This window comes from Hyaena hyaena, unplaced genomic scaffold, assembly GCF_003009895.1.
Source record: "Hyaena hyaena isolate Hyena2069 unplaced genomic scaffold, ASM300989v1 scaffold_635, whole genome shotgun sequence".
Lineage (NCBI taxonomy): Eukaryota > Metazoa > Chordata > Mammalia > Carnivora > Hyaenidae > Hyaena > Hyaena hyaena.
Genome location: NW_024081269.1, coordinates 736,775 through 756,051, shown reverse-complemented (window position 1 = coordinate 756,051; position 19,277 = coordinate 736,775). Strand labels below are relative to the sequence as shown.

Sequence of the window (19,277 nt, the reverse complement as noted above, 5' to 3'; positions counted from 1 at the left end):
TCTCTGGGCTTTTCTATGCAAACAACATGGGTAACCAGAGAAATCCTCCGACCGGTTAATAATGACTGTATGGCAGGAGTGGGACTTTCTGCAGGCAGGCTGGTCGGGAAGGCCTGTGAGGTTTTACTGTTCCTAGAGAGGTGCTCCCCACAGCCTTTATAACTTCTCATGATGACAATGTGCAATCTTCTCTGTGAAGAAGCAAAAGCACCTAAAAAAATTAAAATTGTCTTAGGTGCTTGTTTGCTTGCTGCAGTTAATAAGGGCCTCAGAGTCAAAGACTTCTAGGAAAGGGTGCCTGGGTGGTTCAGTTTGTGGAGTGTGCAACTGTTAACCTCGGTTTTGTGAGTTCAAACCCCGTGTTGGATGTAGAGATTACTTAAAAATAAAATCAGAAAAAATAAAAAAGACTGCCTTCTGGATGCCATTAATACAGTTACTAAGGCTTGGAATGATGTTGATAAATTAGTATTAACAATGCTTGGCATTGATATGCGTAACCACACACTGATTATGAGAAGCATAAAAACAGACTCAATTTGAGGGACACTTTATAAAATATGTGGCCAGCACTCCTCCGAAGTTTCAAGGTTGTGGAAAACAAGGAAAGACTGAGAAAGTGCCACAGACTTGAGGGGGCAAAGGAGACACAATGATGAAATGTAGCGAAGGGTCCTGGACTGGATCCCAGAACAGGAAAAAAAGGGCCATTAGTGGGAAACTAGTGAAATCTGATAAAATGTGGATGTTAGTTAATAGTACTGCACTATTATTAATTTCTTAGCTTTTTTCTTTTTTTAAAAAATGTTAACTAGTGAATCTCAGTAAACTATTCTTTTTTTCTTTTTTTTTTTTTAAATTTTTTTTATAGTTTATTTTTGAGACAGAGACAGAACATGAGCTGGGGAGGGGACAGAGAGATAGGGAGACAGAATCTGAAACAGGCTCCAGGTTCTGAGCTGCCAGCACAGAACCTGATGTGGGGATCGAACCCACGAACTGCAAGATCATGCCCTGAGCCGAAGTTGGACGCTTAACCGACTGAGCCACCCAGGTGCCCCAATAAACTTTATTCTTATTTAATGTTTTATTAATGTTTTATGTTTTATTAATGTTTTATGTTTTAAGTACTCTCTACAGCCAATGTGGGGCTCAAACTCACAACCCCAAGCTCAGGAGTCGCACGCCCTTCTGACAGAGCTAGCCAGGCTCCCCTAATTTCTTAGTTGTGACAAATGGACCACAGTTATTTAATGTTAGTGGAAGACGGGTGCCGAACACACGGGAAATCTGTACTATCTTTACTTCTCTGTAAATCTAAGATTACGTCAAAATTAGAAATTTATTTCTGAAAACGCTTGGCATGGACTTTGACTTAGAGTGATGGGTTTTTTTGTTTGTTTGTTTCTTTACAAATAGTTTATTGTTAAGTTAGTTTCCATATAACACCCAGTGCTCATCCTCACAAGTGCCCTCCTCCATGCCCATCTCTCCCCCTCCTCCCCACACCCATCAGTGATGTTTAAAGCCAAATCAATAAAGACTTTGAAGGATTTCATATCAGTAATGAAATGACCATCTTACGCCAAAAGTTTGTTAGCTCAGTTAAAAGTATTTGGCTGACCTCAAAGAAATGTTCCTTATTCCCTGGGGATCCTTCTGTTACACGCCTTGAGTGAGAAAATCGCTGAAGTGCTTTTTAAGATTTTGTGTACACATAGGTTTTCTATAATTGTAAAATACAAAATTGGGGTTCCTGGGTGGCTCAGTCAGTTGAGCGTCCAAGTTTGGTTCAGGTCATGATCTCACAGTATGTGACTTCAAGTCCCACATGGAGCTCTCTGCTGTCACTGCACAGCCCACTTTGGATCTTCTGTCACCCCCCCGACCTTTGCCATTCCCCCACTCACAGTCTCTCAAAAACTAAAAACATAAAATACATCTAAAATTTACAGTCTTCACCATTTCTGAGTGTACAGTTCACTAGTATTAAATACATTCATATTTGTTGTGCAAACATTGCTACGAAGCATCCCCATTATTCTTTTCATCTTGTAAAATGGAAACTCTATACCTAGAAACAGTAACTCCCTATTCTTCCCTCCCCCGCCTAGCCCCTGGCAACCACGATTACCATTTCTGTCTTTATGATTTTGACTACTTGAAGTACCTTCTATAAGGTGCTTCATATCACACAGTATTTACCTTTATTTTGACCAGTCTGCTTCACTTTGCATAGTGTCCCCAAGGCTCATCCATGTTGTAGCATACTGCAGGACTTCCTTCTTTTTTGTGGCTAAATAATATTCCATTGTATGGAATACATTTATTCAGTCGATGGGACACTTGGGTTGCTTCCATATTTTAGATATTGTGAATAATGTTTCTATGAAAATGGGTGCACATATATCCGAGACCCTGTTTTCAATTCTTCTGAGTACCCAGAAACCTGACTACATGGGATTGCTGATTATGTGGGAATTCTGTCTTCTTGAGAAAATGTCACCCCGTTTTCTACAGTGACTGTATCATTTTAACATTCCCACCGACAGTGCACAAGGGCTTGAATTTCTCTACATTGTCACCAATACCATTTTTTTTTAATGGTAGCCAACCTAATGGGTGTGTGAAATGGTTTTAAATATAGGTAATCATGGCGCCTGGGTGGCTCAGTCGGTTAAGTGTCAGACTTTGCCTCGGGTCATGATCTCACGGTTCCGGAGTTTGAGCCCCACATCTGGCTCACTGCTGTCGGCAGAACCCACTTCAGATCCTCTGTCCCTCTTTCTCTGCTCCTCCCCCTCTTGGATTCTCTCTCTTAAATATAAACACTAAAAACAAATTTAAATATAGGTAATCATGAGGATAATAGTGATGATGAAGATGAAGTTGTAAACAGGTGGAAAAAAAATACCTAGACGATATGGTGAAAATGTGTGATGGGTCAATAGCTGGCCTTGAACCATGCACATTTATCCATGAACGTGAGTTGGCGCTGGGTTTTGTAATGAATGAGGAACTGGTTAGATGGAAACCTAAATTAATGAACCATCTGACATGGGGAGAAGTCCTTACAGAGGCCCCTCTTAGAGTGCTTCCCTTGATGCAGCTCCTGTGATGAAGGGTAACCCAGCCCCTCTAAGCTGCTGCCAGCGACAGGCACTGAGATTCCTCTCCTCAGGACGCTCGGGCCAAGCCAGAGGCAATAGACGCTCATGGTCTGCACATGCACAGGCATATTTAGCTGAATTTGAACCTGCATGTATTTAAAAGATTTAGAAAATGCTTTCTTAGAAGTAAGAGTATTAGGGCGCCTGAGTGGCTCAGTTGGTGAAGCATCCAACTTCAGCTCAGGTCATGATCCTCGGTTCGTGGGTTCGAGCCCCATGTCAGGCTCTGTGCTGACAGCTCAGAGCTTAGAGCCTGCTTTGGATTCTATGTCTCCCTCATACTCTGCTCCTCCCCTACTCATGCTCTGTCTCTCTAAAAAATTAACAAACATTAAACAATTTTTAAAAATAACAGTATTAGAGTATTTACAACTTCTTTTTATCCCACCGTTTCATTTAGTGGTTTATTATTTAAATAAACTACATACTATTTGTTCTAATGGATGTTTCACTGTGGAAGTATTAGATGTTTGATTTGCTGAATTAGACCCTGCTGGGGCTATTATATAACATACAATGTTATATACATGCTACCTTTCAAGAGATCTGAAAAATCTTGAGTTCCAAAACTCTGCAGGCCCCAAGGATTTTGGATTCTAAATTGTGGACCTTATTTTGGCAAAAAAAAAAAAAAAAAAAGGCAAATTAACACATTTGTAGGAAATCATTCCATTATTCCAGGTCAGTATCCTTTTTGAACAATCTCTAGTGCCTGTCACTCTTGGCTATGCAGCTTTCTATCTTTCCTTCACAGGATAAAGACCTCTGTTATATTCTGGCACTAATATGAAACCAAAACTTACTTTTTAAGCAGCAAAACTAAAAAATGTTCAATCATCTCTGGTGGTGGTAATTCAGAACACTCTCATTAGGGGCATTTATAATATTATATGAAGCATCAAGGGCACCTGGCTGGCTCAGCAGGAAGAGCATGCAACTCTTGATCTTGGATCATGAGTTTGAGTCCCACATTGGGTATAGAGATTACTTAAGTAAACGAAGAATTTAAAAAATACTATGTAAAGCATGAACTATTTTCTCCCTAATAATTCAGCATCACTGTTGTGGACCTAAGTTATGCACTGTGAAAACGGGCCTAGCTCCAGACCATCCAGCCTGCCCCGTCCCTGTATCTTCCCTCATCCCTGGGCTCAGGCCAGCTGTCCCTCCTGCCTGTCATAGTGTCCTCACTTATGTGCTAGGCTGGAAAAGCTTGTTGGAGTTGTCTAAAATCAGAATAAATGATCCAGTAAGAACTTGAGCTTGAGAACATCTGTTTTGGCTATTCAGAGGCCTTCTTTACCTCTTTCCACTTCTCAGCAGGGTTACTGACTGAGGTTCTAGGTAAGTAACCCCCAGAGGGCCAAGGCACGATCTGCATTACTCTTACTTTGTTTCTGTAAGGATTAAGGAGGGAAAAAGAGATTATCAGCTGGATATTTTTTTCCCAGAGAGGCGCTAACCCGCCGCTTTGGTAAGCCAATGTCGAGCTGAGAACATTGGGATAATACACCCTGGTAGCATTGCCAACACATTTTGCATGTGTTCTAATATTCTACTCCAAACTGCTTGTGTAGAAGGAAAAAGAAACCGAAGGCTTACAATGTGAGACATGCTTTGTATATGTCCTTTAATCAAGCACACTGAGGTAGATATTATTCCCTTTTCACAGATGAGGACTGAGGTTAGGTAATTGACTGAACCTCTCACAACTAGACAGATCGGTTATAATCTAGTTTCTATCTCTCAAACTCATTCTCTCACATTCTTTCACTTTATTAAAAAAAAAAATCACCGTATCAATGCATGCTTGTTGTAACAAGTCTGAGATGGTATCCTGTCCCTTTTTTCTCCGTACTCATGTAATCACATAGACACACGTATGAAGATTTATTTTCCCCAAAATGTAAAGACCATTTCATTAATGTTAGTCTGCAACTATTACTATGATACTCACATGATAACACAGCTTTCTTAGTCCACACAAGGAAGCCTAACTCCGTTTTTAAAAAATAATTGCATGACATATTCTGTAGTACAGACAAACCATAATTTATTCAATACTTCCTGACAGAAATTTAAATTGTTTTTAGGCTTTTGCAATTACAAATAACACTGTGGTAAACTTTCTTGAACACGTGACTTTACAGACTGGAACCTTGATTTCCACAGGATGAACGAACAAAACTAACATTGCTGGATGTAATCTCTGTATTTTTTTTTTAATAGATAGCAGGTTGCATTCCCAAAAGATACAGCAATTCATGTTTACAGCAATGTCTGAGGGCTCATTTTCTCACCCTCTTGCCAGCACAAAATACTGTCTTTTTCTTTTCTTTTCTTTTTTTTCTTTCTTTCTTTCCTTTCTTTTTTTTTTTTTTTTTTTTGCCTATTGGGTGGTTTTGGCCTACTGGCGTTTCATTGTATTTCTCTGATTACTGGTAAGATTGTGGTTTGTGCTTTTGTTTGTCAGGCTCTGACTCATAAAAAGTGACGTACAAGCCCAATCAATGGAATTATCTTCTCTAAGGCCTGGTAAAATCATTCCTACTGGACAGAGGCAAGATTCCATTAGATTCCAGTCACCGTGAACTCTCAGCCGCCAGGGTCTACAGCAGTGGGCATCAGAGAAGGAAAGAAAAACAAAACTAGGTTCAGAGTTGTGAACAGTTCAAAACCAGTACATAAATGGAGAGCGAAATGAGGTTACTTTTACTAACTTTCGAACTCAGCAACCTTTATTGAAACGAGGGGAGGGAGCAGGGAACCTTGGCTAGATGCAGCTTCCACAGCTCTCACCCTTCACCTGCAAGGTAATTAAGAAAGAAGGAAAAAGAGTTGACAGGAAAGAGGGAGAGAGAAGAACCTTCCAACAGGGCCATGCTCCCGTCAGAGCGGCAGACTTCCAGAGGGGTTCGAGTTCCCGGGGCTTCGAGGGGCTGTGATGCATGAAGGCAGAGGGCAGCATGGCCTCTTGCAAGCTCAATCTACTCTCTCCGGTTGAGAGAGAAACTGAGGACAAACCAGAAGCAGGAGCCTCAGTGTAATTACTTCTTCAGCTAGAGTTGCGCCTTTGGATCTATCACGGGATCTCTCCGAATCTTACTTTCCTATTTTGAAAAATGAGGGAGGGGTTGGGAATTTTTGGTGTACAAGGCCACTTCCAAGATTCTACAGTTCCAATGATAAAATGTTGACTGTTTTCTATTACCCTCGTCTCACCTTCTATTGGTATCCATGAAAAAGCAGAATGACTGTAAAACTTGGGTTCAGTTCCAACCTGCAAGCTATGTCATCTTAGACAATCCCTCTGATTCCTCTGAGCCTTTTTGTTCATCTATAAAACTTACCAAATAAACCTTGTAGGGAGGGCTGTTGCAAGACTCAAGTGAGGGAGTATTTATGAGAGCATTTATAAACTCTAACAGTGTTCTAACAAATGTAGTATAGTGTTTTTACTAAATCTGAGCCACTCACTTCCATTTCTTTGCTCAATTTAAACTTCACTCATCAAATACTTAAATCATTCATTCCAAAAATACTGACAGAGTGTTTGGGGCACTAGAGCTACCTTAGTGAATAAGATACTGGAATTCACTGACATCACAGGACTTGGATGTGAAAGTTCTTTTAAGATCTGCATCAGGTAAGGGAATCAATCTGTGCACATAAATATTTCAACAACGTGCATAAAAGGTAAATAAGCTGTATCTGGTATATAGCCAGTATATGTCTCCAGTAGAGAGATGAATTCAACAGAGTTCCTCCTACGGCCCCACAGTGACAGGGCACTGTTTCAGGCATTGGGAGATTGAATGCTGAACAGCACAGACCAAGTCCCTGGCCTTCGGGAGTTTACATTCTCTCAGAAGGTTGAACCAGTCAGACTCTACTAACCACATGTGGAAGATAGGACCAGAGAAAGGTATGAGGCCAGTTGTGAGAGTGTGAGAGGCCTAGTTCTGGACTAGGAGTTTCTAGTCTCTTGGTACCACTCAGTTTCCCCTTATCAGAACTGAAGGCGTTATACACTCTGACCTGCACTCCCCTCGTGCCTCATTTCTCATTCCAGGAATTCAGTTTGGGCAAGTTAACAGTCTTTACCATGTAGTGAGATGTTGAGGACAGGGAGTAATCACAGCTATTTTTCAGCCATTGTCAGTTGGCACAGCTTAACTAGATTTCCAAACAGCATCCATTCATACATTCTGCAAAAGTGATTCAGCTTTCTCCTCTTTTCAGGTTCCCCTGGATCTACCCCATGACTCACTTAACATGAGGACTCCCACAGCTAATAACAGACCACCAGCCCCTGTGTCACCCCTAAAGTACTGATCATTATGCATTCATCTGGATAGTCTACAACTGCACATTCTTTTGTATGAGGCACCGTGCTAGGTCCTTGCTTCCTGGCATTTCTAATATTTGAAAATTTAAAAGAGAAATGCAAGTGACTCTAATGTAAGACAGTAGAAGCAGCTGCCACTGGATTAAATGAGATAAGGGAGGGAGACATCACTTCTGACTCAAGGAATCAGGGGCAAGAAGGATGCAGCTCTGATGAGAGCCTGCATATAGCTGCCTGCAGTGCTGGATATTTTACCTGGATTCTCTCACTTGATGTGGAGGGCTCCACAAAGGACTTGGACTCTAAGACCTTGAGTGATGATGGGAGGAAATAGGAAAGGCAGAAATGTAGTTTCAATTGAACATCTATTGACTGCCCACTGCTGGCCAGGCACAACGCTGGGTACTAGGCACGCAGGTGAACATGTGTGGATCCTGTAATAAAAGGCTTTCAGTGGGGGATACAGACAAATACAATAATCATGCAATTACAGTGACTATACAGTGTGTTGTGTGTTACAGTAGGTAAAAGCACTGGGATGATAGGAGACAAAGTAAGGTGTTTTCAGCTGCACATGATAAAACTCCGTTTCTTATGCTAACCTGTAATAGACTGAAATAGACTGGTTTATGTTATTAAGAACCTCAGGGTGGATCCAGGACTTAAACGAGGAATCTCTCTCTTTCTCTCTCTCCTCTGCTCTCTGTGCCACCACAGTCTTTCATATTGCAGATGGGGTATTCCTCCAAATGAACATTGCTGGATACAGGGACCTTGGAGCAAGAGGCAGGCTTTTCAGCTAGCTCTCAGGGAAGGAATATTCAGGGCAGGGCTCTGGCCCTGCTCGGACCATTCACCTTTCCCTGAAACAACTGCTGTTGCCCACGGAAGGGCACCATGATTAACAAGCTCGGATGGCACACCTATCCCTATTGGTGGATGGTGGGTGGGTTCTGATACCAGAAGAAAGGGAGGGAGAAATGCATGCTGCCTGAGAACCATACAGAAGCCCCGAAGGGAACACTGCAGCCCTGGAAAGAGCAGGAACACAGAGAAATTTGCATGGTGAGTCCCTGGGATGGTGCGTAGACCAGTTTGGCTGGAGCAGGGGTCACGCTGGAGAGCTGGGAGGAAAACCAGACTGTGGAGCGCCCTGAGTGCTTGCCCACTGGCTCCAGAGCAGCCTGATGGGCGCATGTTTGACAGCTCTGTTCAGAGTCTTTGCAATTCTCCTGAAAACCATTCAGCAACAAGAACGAAGGTGTGAAACTCCTACAGACTTACATCTTCAGAGAAATGAGGAAGTGAGAAAGGTCACAAACTCCGCAGTATCACCCCTGAACCAGCACAGTGAACTACAGTGTGTGGTTTGCCAGCCGCCACAAGGAAGACCAGAAACCGCCTGGGGGTCCGGGTGGTGCAGGGCCCAGCAACCCCCAGTGAAAATTCAGCCCCAGGACGCAAGGACCCGGCCTGGCTGAGAAATGCCATGAGCAGGAAGAGGAAGAAAAAGCCCTTCAAGTGCCTGGAGGGCTCATAGCAGCAGGTTAGGAAAGAGCAAGGAGCGTGCAGGTAGGAAGGGCACGGCCCCTGGAGTCGGGCAAGAGCCGGGGGTGGGGGGCCTACACTGGTCGTAGAAGGCCTCCTGAGCTGGTTGGGATCCTAAATAAAGAGGAAGCCCAGCTACGCCGAGGCGCCATATGGTAAAGAAAGTGGACATCTCTGTAGTAACACCGGAGGGAGCCCTTGAGCTGAGAAACGTGGAGGCCAGCTTCCTTACTCTGGGCACCAGCATTCTCTCGCAAATCACTGGTTTTGAAAAATCCAGCGCACGCAAACATAAATGATAAAGAGTTGTAACTCAACATCCAGTCAGAGGCACCATAAGAAAAACGTCTGTACGAAGGTACTGTCAGAAAAAAATCTGAAGGAAGTAGCAAAACTTCCACACAGACTATGAAAATTCATCAGAAAAATGCTGCCACAAAGCAGAAGAAAAATTTAACAACATCCTATTATAACATTTAAAACATGTAACCAAGCAATGGCAGCCATGCAAGAAGCTGAGAGGCAGAAACAACTCAAGGAAGGGATGGTCGGGCAGCCAGGGCCGCAGGCTGACTTGAAACAGGAACTGGTAGATTTAGAAAATAAAAACACAATGTTTCAGAAACCAAATTACAAGAAACACAAGAGAGAAGAGGCACCACTCTAAAGGATGCTGTGGAAAACGAAGAAAAGTGAAGAAGAAAAAACAGAAATAAGTAAAATCATTAGAGAAGGCATGATAGATAAGACAGGCAAAAGAAATCGCACAAATGTAAAGTGAGAGTCCCTGAAGGATAAAAAACAAAAAACAAAAACCCAAACAATGGAACATTTTAAACTACAGCTCAACTTTAAGAGAGTTTGTACTTGGGGTTGGGTGGAGAGCTTGGTCCAGAGCAGACCTAGGTTTAGAAAGTAGGTGGGAAGGATGGGCTGGAAGTCATCTGGAGGCTGTGATAGCCCCCGGGGCAGGTCAGAGGCCACCCCACCAGGACCTGCCCTGCTCCTCCCACACCTCTCCCCCCACTCTCCTCCTCCCTCCCACACACACCTCCTGCACCACACTGCCACAGAGAAGGGGCTCAGAAGCCGAGTGAGCAGCTCTGTTTCCTGAGTCCTGGCTCTGCCCAATCTCAACTACCTACAGAAGTAGAGGCCAGGGGCCAAGGAGTAAACGAGATAAATACTTCAGGAGAAGCTCCTTAGACAAAGTTAGAAATCAGAGAACCAGAAAGTACAGAGATTAATATGATTCCATTCATTTTCCTGGAAAATGAATGGAATCATATTAATAGTAGTATCTTGGGATAGTAAAAGTCAATGATTATTTTTGCAAAATATGGTTTCATGCTATTCTAAGTATGTACCAATAACTGTATGTATTATTTGTTTCACATGCTTTCAAACTTTATATAAATAGTATCATAGTAAATGTTTCAATTTACAATTTACTTCCCCCCCCCCCCCCCGCAAACATTATATTTTTGCAACTTATCCATGTTGATACATGTGGCTCTACTTCATTCAACTACAGCACAATATTCCATAGTATGGCTATACCACAATGCATTTACCCATTCTTTTGTAGATGGACCTTTCAAAAAAGGTCTGACAGGTTTCGGGTTTTTTTTCCCCCAAGTTTTTATTTAAATTCCAGCTAGTTAACATACAGTGTAATATTACTTTCAGGTGTAGAATTAAGCGATTCAACTGTTACAACACCAGCGTTCATCACAAGTTGGTTATTTATTTTGAGAGAAAGCGGCAGAGGGAGAGAGAAAATCTTAAGCAGGGGCTCTATCCCATGACCTTGAGATCATGACGTGAGCTAAAATCAAGAGTCAGATGCTCAACCGACTGAGCCACTCAGGCGCCCATTATTTTTTTTTTTTTTTAATAAAAGTAAAACATCTACCTACTCTATGACCCCAAAATTCCAATCTTAGGTATATACCCAAAAGGAATGAATATGTCCACAAAAAAGTGTTCACAGCAAGAATGTTCACAGCACCTTTATAACAGCCAAAAAATAAAAAATAAACTGGTGTACAGATACAGTGGAATACGCTCAGCAATAAAAAGAAAGTACTGATATATGCAGTAGCATGGATAAAAGTAAACACGTTAAGTGAAAGGAGCCATGCAAGAGTATATATGTGTGATTCCATATGTGTGTGTATTTATACACATAGAATACAGTTTATATATAATATGAAGTTCTAGTACAGAACTAGTGAAATCAATCTATGGTAGAAAAAAATCACAACAGCGGCTCCCTGATGGTAGAAGGTAGAAGTGGGCATTGTCAGGGAAAGGAAGCTTTCTGGGGATGACTGCCATGTTTTATAACTTGACATGAGTTTGTGTAACACAAGTGTGTCCACTAAGACATATATACTTAACATTTGTACTTTTCATTGAAAGTAAGTTTTATCTCAAAAAAGTAAACCAATATTTAACTCGGTTAATGCTATGTACGCATGCTAAATTACTTAAGGGGAAGTATACTGCTATCTCCAGTTCTGTTGGAAATGCACCAAAAAAGTAAGATGGAATGAATAACAGATGGATAGAGGGCTGGACGGATGGAGAGAATCTGTGATCAAGTAAGGACAGCAAAATGACGGGATTTAGGTGGTGGGTATAAGGCTGTTCATTATAAATTCCTTTCAACTTTAATGGACATATAAATTCTTCATAATAAAATGTAGGGGAAAATTTTAGCATTTAACCTGTCCAAAACCAACTCCTAATTTCATCCTGCCCTAAAGCTGCTCCTCCTTTCTCCACCCAGCCCAGCTCCAGTGACAGCCACTCAGCTGGCTGCCCACTCTTGAGCTGTTGCTGTCCCATTCATCAAATGCATCATCACAGGCTTTCTGCTGTACCTTCAACACGCATCCTGAACGCAACCACCTCCCATCGCCCTGCCACCCTGGCCTGTTACAAGCCATCACCAGCTCTCACCTGGGTCATTCCAGGCTACTGACTCCTCTCCCTGCTGGAATCTGTCCTCCACACAGCAGTCCTCATGAAGTGCTCCCTCCTGCTGCCTTTCCTCCTCCTCTCACTACATTCCAGCCATACTGACCTCCACGTCCATTAAATCAGGTCCCCTGGACTTCCTGTTCCCCTGCCTGGAATGTTCTTCCTCCTTATCTGCATGGCTTATTCTCTCACTTTACAGTTCTCAGATCAAATGTCACACCAAGAAGTAGTTGCTGAACTTGTATCTAATGTAGCACCTCACATCCCTTATGCTGCTTTTATTTTTCTTATTACTGACATGTGTTTGTTTCCTATGCCCCCCCACAACTAGACTTAAGCTCCAAGGGGGCAGGAATTTTTGCTTCACTACTGTGTCCTAGTGTTGGCTGAATTAATGAAATGGATAAAATGTCACCTCTTCTGAGTCCTTCCCAGATCACTTCCCACCTCCTACAGCTTAATAGTCTCCTCTGTCATATTCTATTTTTTTCTATATTGCTTACTTGTAATTATTTCCTACACATGTATTCTGTCCCCACCCCAACAGACATATGTAAGCTCTTACAAGTAGAGGCCATTTCTTCCTACCTGCCATGTCCCCAGTAGTTAACACGCACAGGGCCTGGCCCAGAGCAGGGGCTGATCCACCTGCACCCACCTGCCAACTTCAACCTCAGGCTGCATTTCCAACACTGCCCTGTTTATCTCTGTGCTTTCTCTGCCCTGTGGAGTATCACACACGTTGCAGGACTGAACCGACCATCTCTAAGGGGATCTAGCTTCCACACCTTAAGATGCCTTTCTTCTCCCCTCAAGCCCCTTGGGTGGCCAAAGGCAGCTCCCAATGAGCCAGGCTCTCCCTGCCTACTCTCCCAGGTGCTCCTGGAATTGCAGATGCCAGAAACAGCTCTGTCTCTAGAGGGCAGTACTCAGCCACGGCCCTGCTGAGCCCTCCAACAGGCCAGCTGCAAAAGGAGTGATCCCAGGAGTCTGCTTTAGGAGGGCCACCCAGATGGGCACACCTCTGCTGCCCCCTCTATTCATCCCACAAAGGGGGCTGTGGTTGGCTGGGCCCCAGGCCAGGCAGGCAGGTCTCAGGTATGAAAGAGGCAGTTTCTGCCCCCAAGGAGCTCTCTGCAGCCTGGTAGAGACAGACAGTGGGGAGAAGAGGAAGCATGCCTGGCCCAGAGCAGGCTGATCCACCTGCATCCACCTGCTTCAACCTCAACTTCAACCTCAACCTGCATTTCAAACACCAAAGACTAGCATGGGGGGAAATGAGGAAGTGGGAAGAAAGGAGTGTAAAGACAAGCCCCACCTCAGGGCAGGACAGCTTTCTGGAGGAGGTGGTGTTTGAGTATTAATAGATATGAGGGAGTAACTGGATGGAAGGCAGTGGAGGTGAGAATGAGAGGTGCAGGTGCAAAGGTCCAATTGAGAAGCGCAGGGGGTGTGAAGAACAGCTCTGCAGTCAGATTTCCCAGGTGCAAGAGGCTTCGTGTGTCAAGTTAAGGGTGCTGGCCTTTACCCCAAGGCAATCCATAGCAGAGCTGCTGTGGTATGGGCAAATCTGTACTTTAGAAAGAGGGATTTGGGGGCGCCTAAGTGGCTCTGTTGGTTAAGCATCCGACTTCGGCTCAGGTCATGATCTCATGGTTCGTGGGTTTGAGCCCTGCATCGGGCTTTGTGCTGACAGCTAGCTCAGAGCCTGGAGCCGGTTTCAAATTCTGTATCTCTCTCTCTCTCTCTGACCCTCCCCTGTTCATGCTCGCTCGCTCGCTCGCTCTCAGAAATAAATTTAAAAAAACATAAAAAAAAAAAAGAGGGCTTTGGCAATATATTGGAAGGCAAATTAGAAGGGGCAACACCTATCAGAAAACAAATTAGAAGATTACTGCACTGAGGAGAGACTGGAGTACTCAACTAAGCCAAAGGAAGACAAGAGAATTAATTCGGAAATGACATGGTGGTAACCGGAAGCAGCATATACAGGAGTGCTAGAGTCAAACTCCACTGTGGGTCTTGGGGGAATTACATGCATGTATACATACACACATACATATACATATATGTCACCTATTTATATCCATATTAAGTTTATTTTGAGACAGAGCACATGCATGTGGGAGGGGGCAGAGTGAGAGAGTGAGGGAGAGAATCCCTAGCAATCCCAAGAATCCGTGCTGTCAACATGGAGCTTGATGCAGGGCTTGATCTCATGAACTTTGAGATCATGACATGAGCTGAAATCAAGAGGATGCTTAACCAACTGAGCCACCCAGGTGCCCAGGGCAAATTCTGGTGTCTCATCTGGGAAGTGGGGATGGCAGTACTAGCACCTGCTTCGTGGAACTGGTGGAGGGCTGCACTTTCGTTAACACAATGGAAAGCTTAGCGTAGAGCTTAGCACCTCACCTTACACAGGAAGTGCTAAGTAAAATTATGGGGCTCAGAAAAAAAGGAAGGAGGGGCACCTGGGTGGCTCAGTCAATTGAGCATCCAACTCCAGCTCAGGTCACGACCTCACAGTTCCCGAGTTTGAGCCCCACATCGGGCTCTGTGCTGAGAGCTCAGAGCCTGGAGCCTGCTTCGGAGTCTGTGTCTCCCTCTCTCCCTGCTCCTCCCCTGCTCACACTTTCTCTCTCTCAAAAATAAACATTAAAAAAAAACCTTCAAAGAAAACCTCATGTTTAAAAAAAAAAAAAAAGGAAAGATAAAAGAAGGAAGGAATGACTAAGATGGCTCCTAGTATTCTGGTGTGGAAACTAGACCTGCAGTTGTGTGTGTGTGGTCTGGGAACTACGGGGATCCCAAAGACCCGGTCAAGAGGGCCTACACGCTCAAAACTGTTTTCATGGTGTTAATGCTTGCTGTGATGATGCAAATGCAGTGGTGGTTAAAACTGCTGGTGCCCTAGGAAATCAAGGCAGGGGCACTGAACTGTACTAGTATAGTTGTCACTGTACTACTACTCACCATTAAAAAAAAAAAGCCTCATTTATTGATGAGGCAATAAAAGGAAAGGAATAGTCTAATGGGCAACTCAGTATTAAAATCTGAAAGGATTTTTTTAATGATGTGTTTTGCTAAAATGGATAATAAACAAGTTTAATAGTAAAAAAAACCCGTTTTATTCTTCTCTTTATGTAAGATATACTGGTTATCATTTAGCCATATTCATTTTTGCTTAATTTCACATAAGCTCTATGACAAGAAAAGTATTAAAAATACTCAGGCCAAAGCTAGAACAATTTGAGCAACAAGACAAAGTATAATTGAATTATAATTCAAAGTATACAATAATTTTTAAAAGTAAAAAATAATTATTCCATGAGTGTATACTGATATAAACCATTGAATGCATTAATAAACGGGAGAAAAAAGACAAATCTAGCAGAAGAACTCCAAGTAAATTATGTAGATATTTTACCCTAAAGGAGGAGGGGCCTGACTCCCCACTCCTTCCTTGTGGTCTGCAGAAAGTGACTTCTTTCCAGGCAGTATAGTATTTGAGGGTGGAGCTGAGGGAAGTAATTCTACAAATACTATGGGGTGATGAAGGTCAACATCAACAGTCATAAACGATGATAGTATGTACCCTTGATACGCAGTGAAAATAGCATTTTACTTCTATGATCTTTTTCCTCCAAACCCATAACCTCAGTTTAACCATTAGAAAACATAAGACAAATTCCACTAGAAAGGCATTCTACAAAGTATTTGACCAGCACTCATCAAAACTGTCAAGGACTTTAAAAAGTAAGAAAAATCTGAGAAACTGTCACAGCCAAGAGGAACCTCAGGAGACATGAGCTCTAAATGTGGTGTTTGGATCCTGCAGCAATAAAAAGACATTAGGGCAAAAACTGAAAATCTGAATAAAGCATGAACTATAGTTCCTAATAATGCACTGACATTGATTCACATGGTAATAAATGTACCACAGCGATGTGTCAGTAATAGAGAAAACTGGGAGGTAGTAAGGGAGGGAGAAGGAATGTATGGAAGCTCTGTTCTACCTTCTCAATTTTTCTATAAATCTAAAAACTTCTAAATTTAAAAAAAAAATGTTTAATGTTTTATTTCTGAGAGAGAGACAGCATGAGCAGGGGAGGGTCAGAGAGAGAGGGAGACACAGAATCCAAAACAGGCTCTGGGTTCTGAGCTAGCTGTCAGCACAGAGTCCGACATGGGGGTCAGACCCAAATGTTTACTCATTTTTGAGAGAGAAAGAGAGAGGGAGAGAGAGAGAGAGAGAGAGAGAGAGAGAGAGAGAGCTAGCAGAGGAGGAGCAGAGAGAGAGAGAGAGAGGGAGGGAGACAGAATCTGTCAGCACAGAGCCGGATGCAGGGCTCAACCCCATGGACTGTGAGATCATGACCTGAGCCGGTCAGAGGCTTAACCGACTGAGCCACCCAGGCGCCCCAAACTTCTAATTTTTTTTTTAATGTTCATTCATTTTTTGAGAGACAGAGACAGTGCAAGTGGGGGAGGGGAAAAGAAAGAGGAAGAATCTGAAGCAGGCTCCAGGCTCTGAGCTGTCAGCACAGAGCCTGACATGGGGCTCAAACTCACAAACCATGAGATCATGAAGTCGAACACTTAACCCACTGAGCCACCTAGGTAGCCCTAAATCTAAAAATGTCTAAAAAAAAATGATTAATTTTTAAAAACCCTATTATTCATTGGGAATAATTCTACCATCCATCACTCTAGCCTTAGAGAATTAAAGTTCGATAATGCGATATCCTATGCATGACTTAATTCGGTATTTACTAAGGTCTTCCTTGTATGCCTCTGAACTGCTGGGTAGCTGCTAGAAAAAGACGAACAAAACAAAATTCAAGGCCTAGTTGGAGATAAAAGACATTTAATAGGTAATTATTGTCCTGTGAGGTGAGCAGAACTGAAGAGCACAGACATGGATTTGGGAAGGTTTCACAGAAGATACGGCAAAGGAAAGGCACAGAACCAAGAAATAGGTAGGCTGGGCCTGATTTTTTTAAACCTGTGCTTCTAAAAACCTTTGTTTTTCTCCCTATTTTTTCCTGAAAATGAAAGCACTGTAGAGGCCAATACTTTATTTATCATGGTGTTTTAACTCTGCATGAGCGATGGGGGAAAAATACTTTAGAAAATGTCAAAATTTCTAAAATTATTACACGTATGTATGAAAGAATTTCATACAGTTCAAAGTAAGTGACTTTTAAAACTAGGATCAGTGAGAAAAGAGGGAGCTAAAAAGGAAAGCGTAAAAATATGAAATAAAGATAACATTAAACCATGATGTCTAAGGAGCCTGGCTGGCTCACTCAAGAGTGTGGGACTCTTGATCTCAGGGTGGTGTGTTCAAGCCCCACCTTGGGTGGAGAGATTAAGTTAATAAAACTTAAAAAAAAAAAACCATGTCTAAAGTAACTGCCTAAAAGGACAACTATATGAACAAAACTCTAGGAAACAGCAATAATTCAGCTTTCTGTGTTATTCAGGATCCTTCAAATAACTCAGTTCCTACAGGTGTAAATAAGGGAGGTGAATAGGTGAGCAAAGAGCACTGGGCATCTGCTCTGTGACCCTTACATACAGAAGAGAGGTTCTCTATATACACTGTCAAATGCAATCTTTAAAAAGAGCCTTGAAATGAATGCCTTCTCTCTCTTCTAGAGAAAACCCATGCTCAGAGGAATTCGGTACCTTGCAACACAGCAGGATTGGAACCTGGATCCATCTGAGAGGTAAACTCATGCTCTTTGCAGTCCCACTTAATCACTGGCCAGGTACTTGTAATATGGCAGAATTCACCCTGTTGGTTTCCAGACAAAGTGGGTGAGATGGTTTCTAATTTCTCCTTTACTATGATTGCACTCTCTTCACTTCCTAGTCAAGGGCACTGGCCAAAGTACACTTTTAATTACAGTCTTGTTTACAGGTAATATATTAATTAGCCCAGTGTTGGACATACAGTATTTACACCAAGGGTAATCCTACAAATATTAATCGACGCACCTGGTTTTCAGTATATTTTATCAAATTCATCCATTTAGGCCACCAGTTTTGCTTATGTCAAGGTAACACACTTGTTGGAAGACCTCCCGTTTCTTACCGTCATGTTGTTAGATATCTAGGCTTTACTTACACCTAAGTGTTTTAAGGTGACTGCAAAAGGGAGGCAACTCCTCCCCAAAAGAGAGCGCCATCATTAGCATTATAAATGGTGTCAAGCTTCTCGGGACTGACAGATTCTGGGCCTTTCCTAATTCTATGGCAGCTGAGGCAAGACTCTTCCTATTTCTCCGGGCGTAAATATGGGAGAAAAACAATTACTCTGCCGGCGTCACGAGGCTGTCCCAAGAGTAAGAATCCAAAAGGAAAACGTGAAAAAGAGTTGGCCTTGCGGACCCGAAACCCCGCAGAGCAGCCGTTATTTCTAGGCTCCGCCGAACGGGCGGAGCGGCACAAAGGGCGCGGGGCCGGGCTGCGGGGAGGGGGCCGGGGTTGGTCGCGGCCGCCGCCTCCTGGTGCATCTCGGGAAGGGCTCCCGCCGGGGCCGCGCCAGCCTGGGCGCCTGGGTCTCCCCGGCCCTACCCCAGCGGCTCGCGCCGGGCCAGGGCGCGGCACCCAACCTGGCCGGCCCGCGTCCGGCCCGAGCTGCCGCGAGTCCCCGGGGGTCTTTGTTCCCGTAGGCGTCCGCGCCCAGCTGCTCCCGCCGCAAAACCTGTTTGCGACGTATCAACGGCGTGTCCTGCTTGGAGATGTCCCACGTTGCGGCGCGCTGGAGCGGGGCAGTAATAGCGGCAGAGAGGGTTCCCCTACGTTTAGCTATGGGGGGAGGTGGGAAGAGAACGAAACGCGTCGGGCCCGCCTCCTGCCATTATAGTACGGAGGCGGGCGGCTCCCTCCCGCGCGGGCAACTCGCGCGGGCTCTGCAGGGCGCGCTGGCGGCGGCGGGGCGGGGCCGGGCGGGCCCGGGGCGGGCACGTGGTGGGGCAGTTCTCCCGGTCTGACCCCAGAGAGCGATGGGGTGGAATCCCGCCCCCGCTCTTGAAAGACATTTAACTCTTGGGAAGCCCCGGAACTGCAGGTCCGGTGGACAGGAAGGGAGGGTGAAGCTTAGCGCGAACGTTTCCTGCGCGCGGGGACTTAGGAGTGGGAATCCGCCTGGTAGGCGCAGGGGGGCACAGTGCGGACAGCCCCACCCCCCGGGAGGTAACCGGGTCGGCGGA

General features: G+C 43.9%; 1 long non-coding RNA gene across 1 annotated transcript; it reads right to left on the bottom strand.

Annotated features, from left to right (window-relative positions):
- Window positions 1–5,203: 5,203 nt before the first annotated feature.
- Window positions 5,204–18,495, bottom strand: LOC120219660. The gene is made up of 3 exons (XR_005525349.1): window positions 18,061–18,495; window positions 7,774–7,952; window positions 5,204–5,779 (listed from the first exon to the last, which is right to left on the bottom strand). It is a non-coding gene; the product is annotated as an uncharacterized LOC120219660 (long non-coding RNA).
- Between the last annotated feature and the right edge of the window lie 782 nt (window positions 18,496–19,277).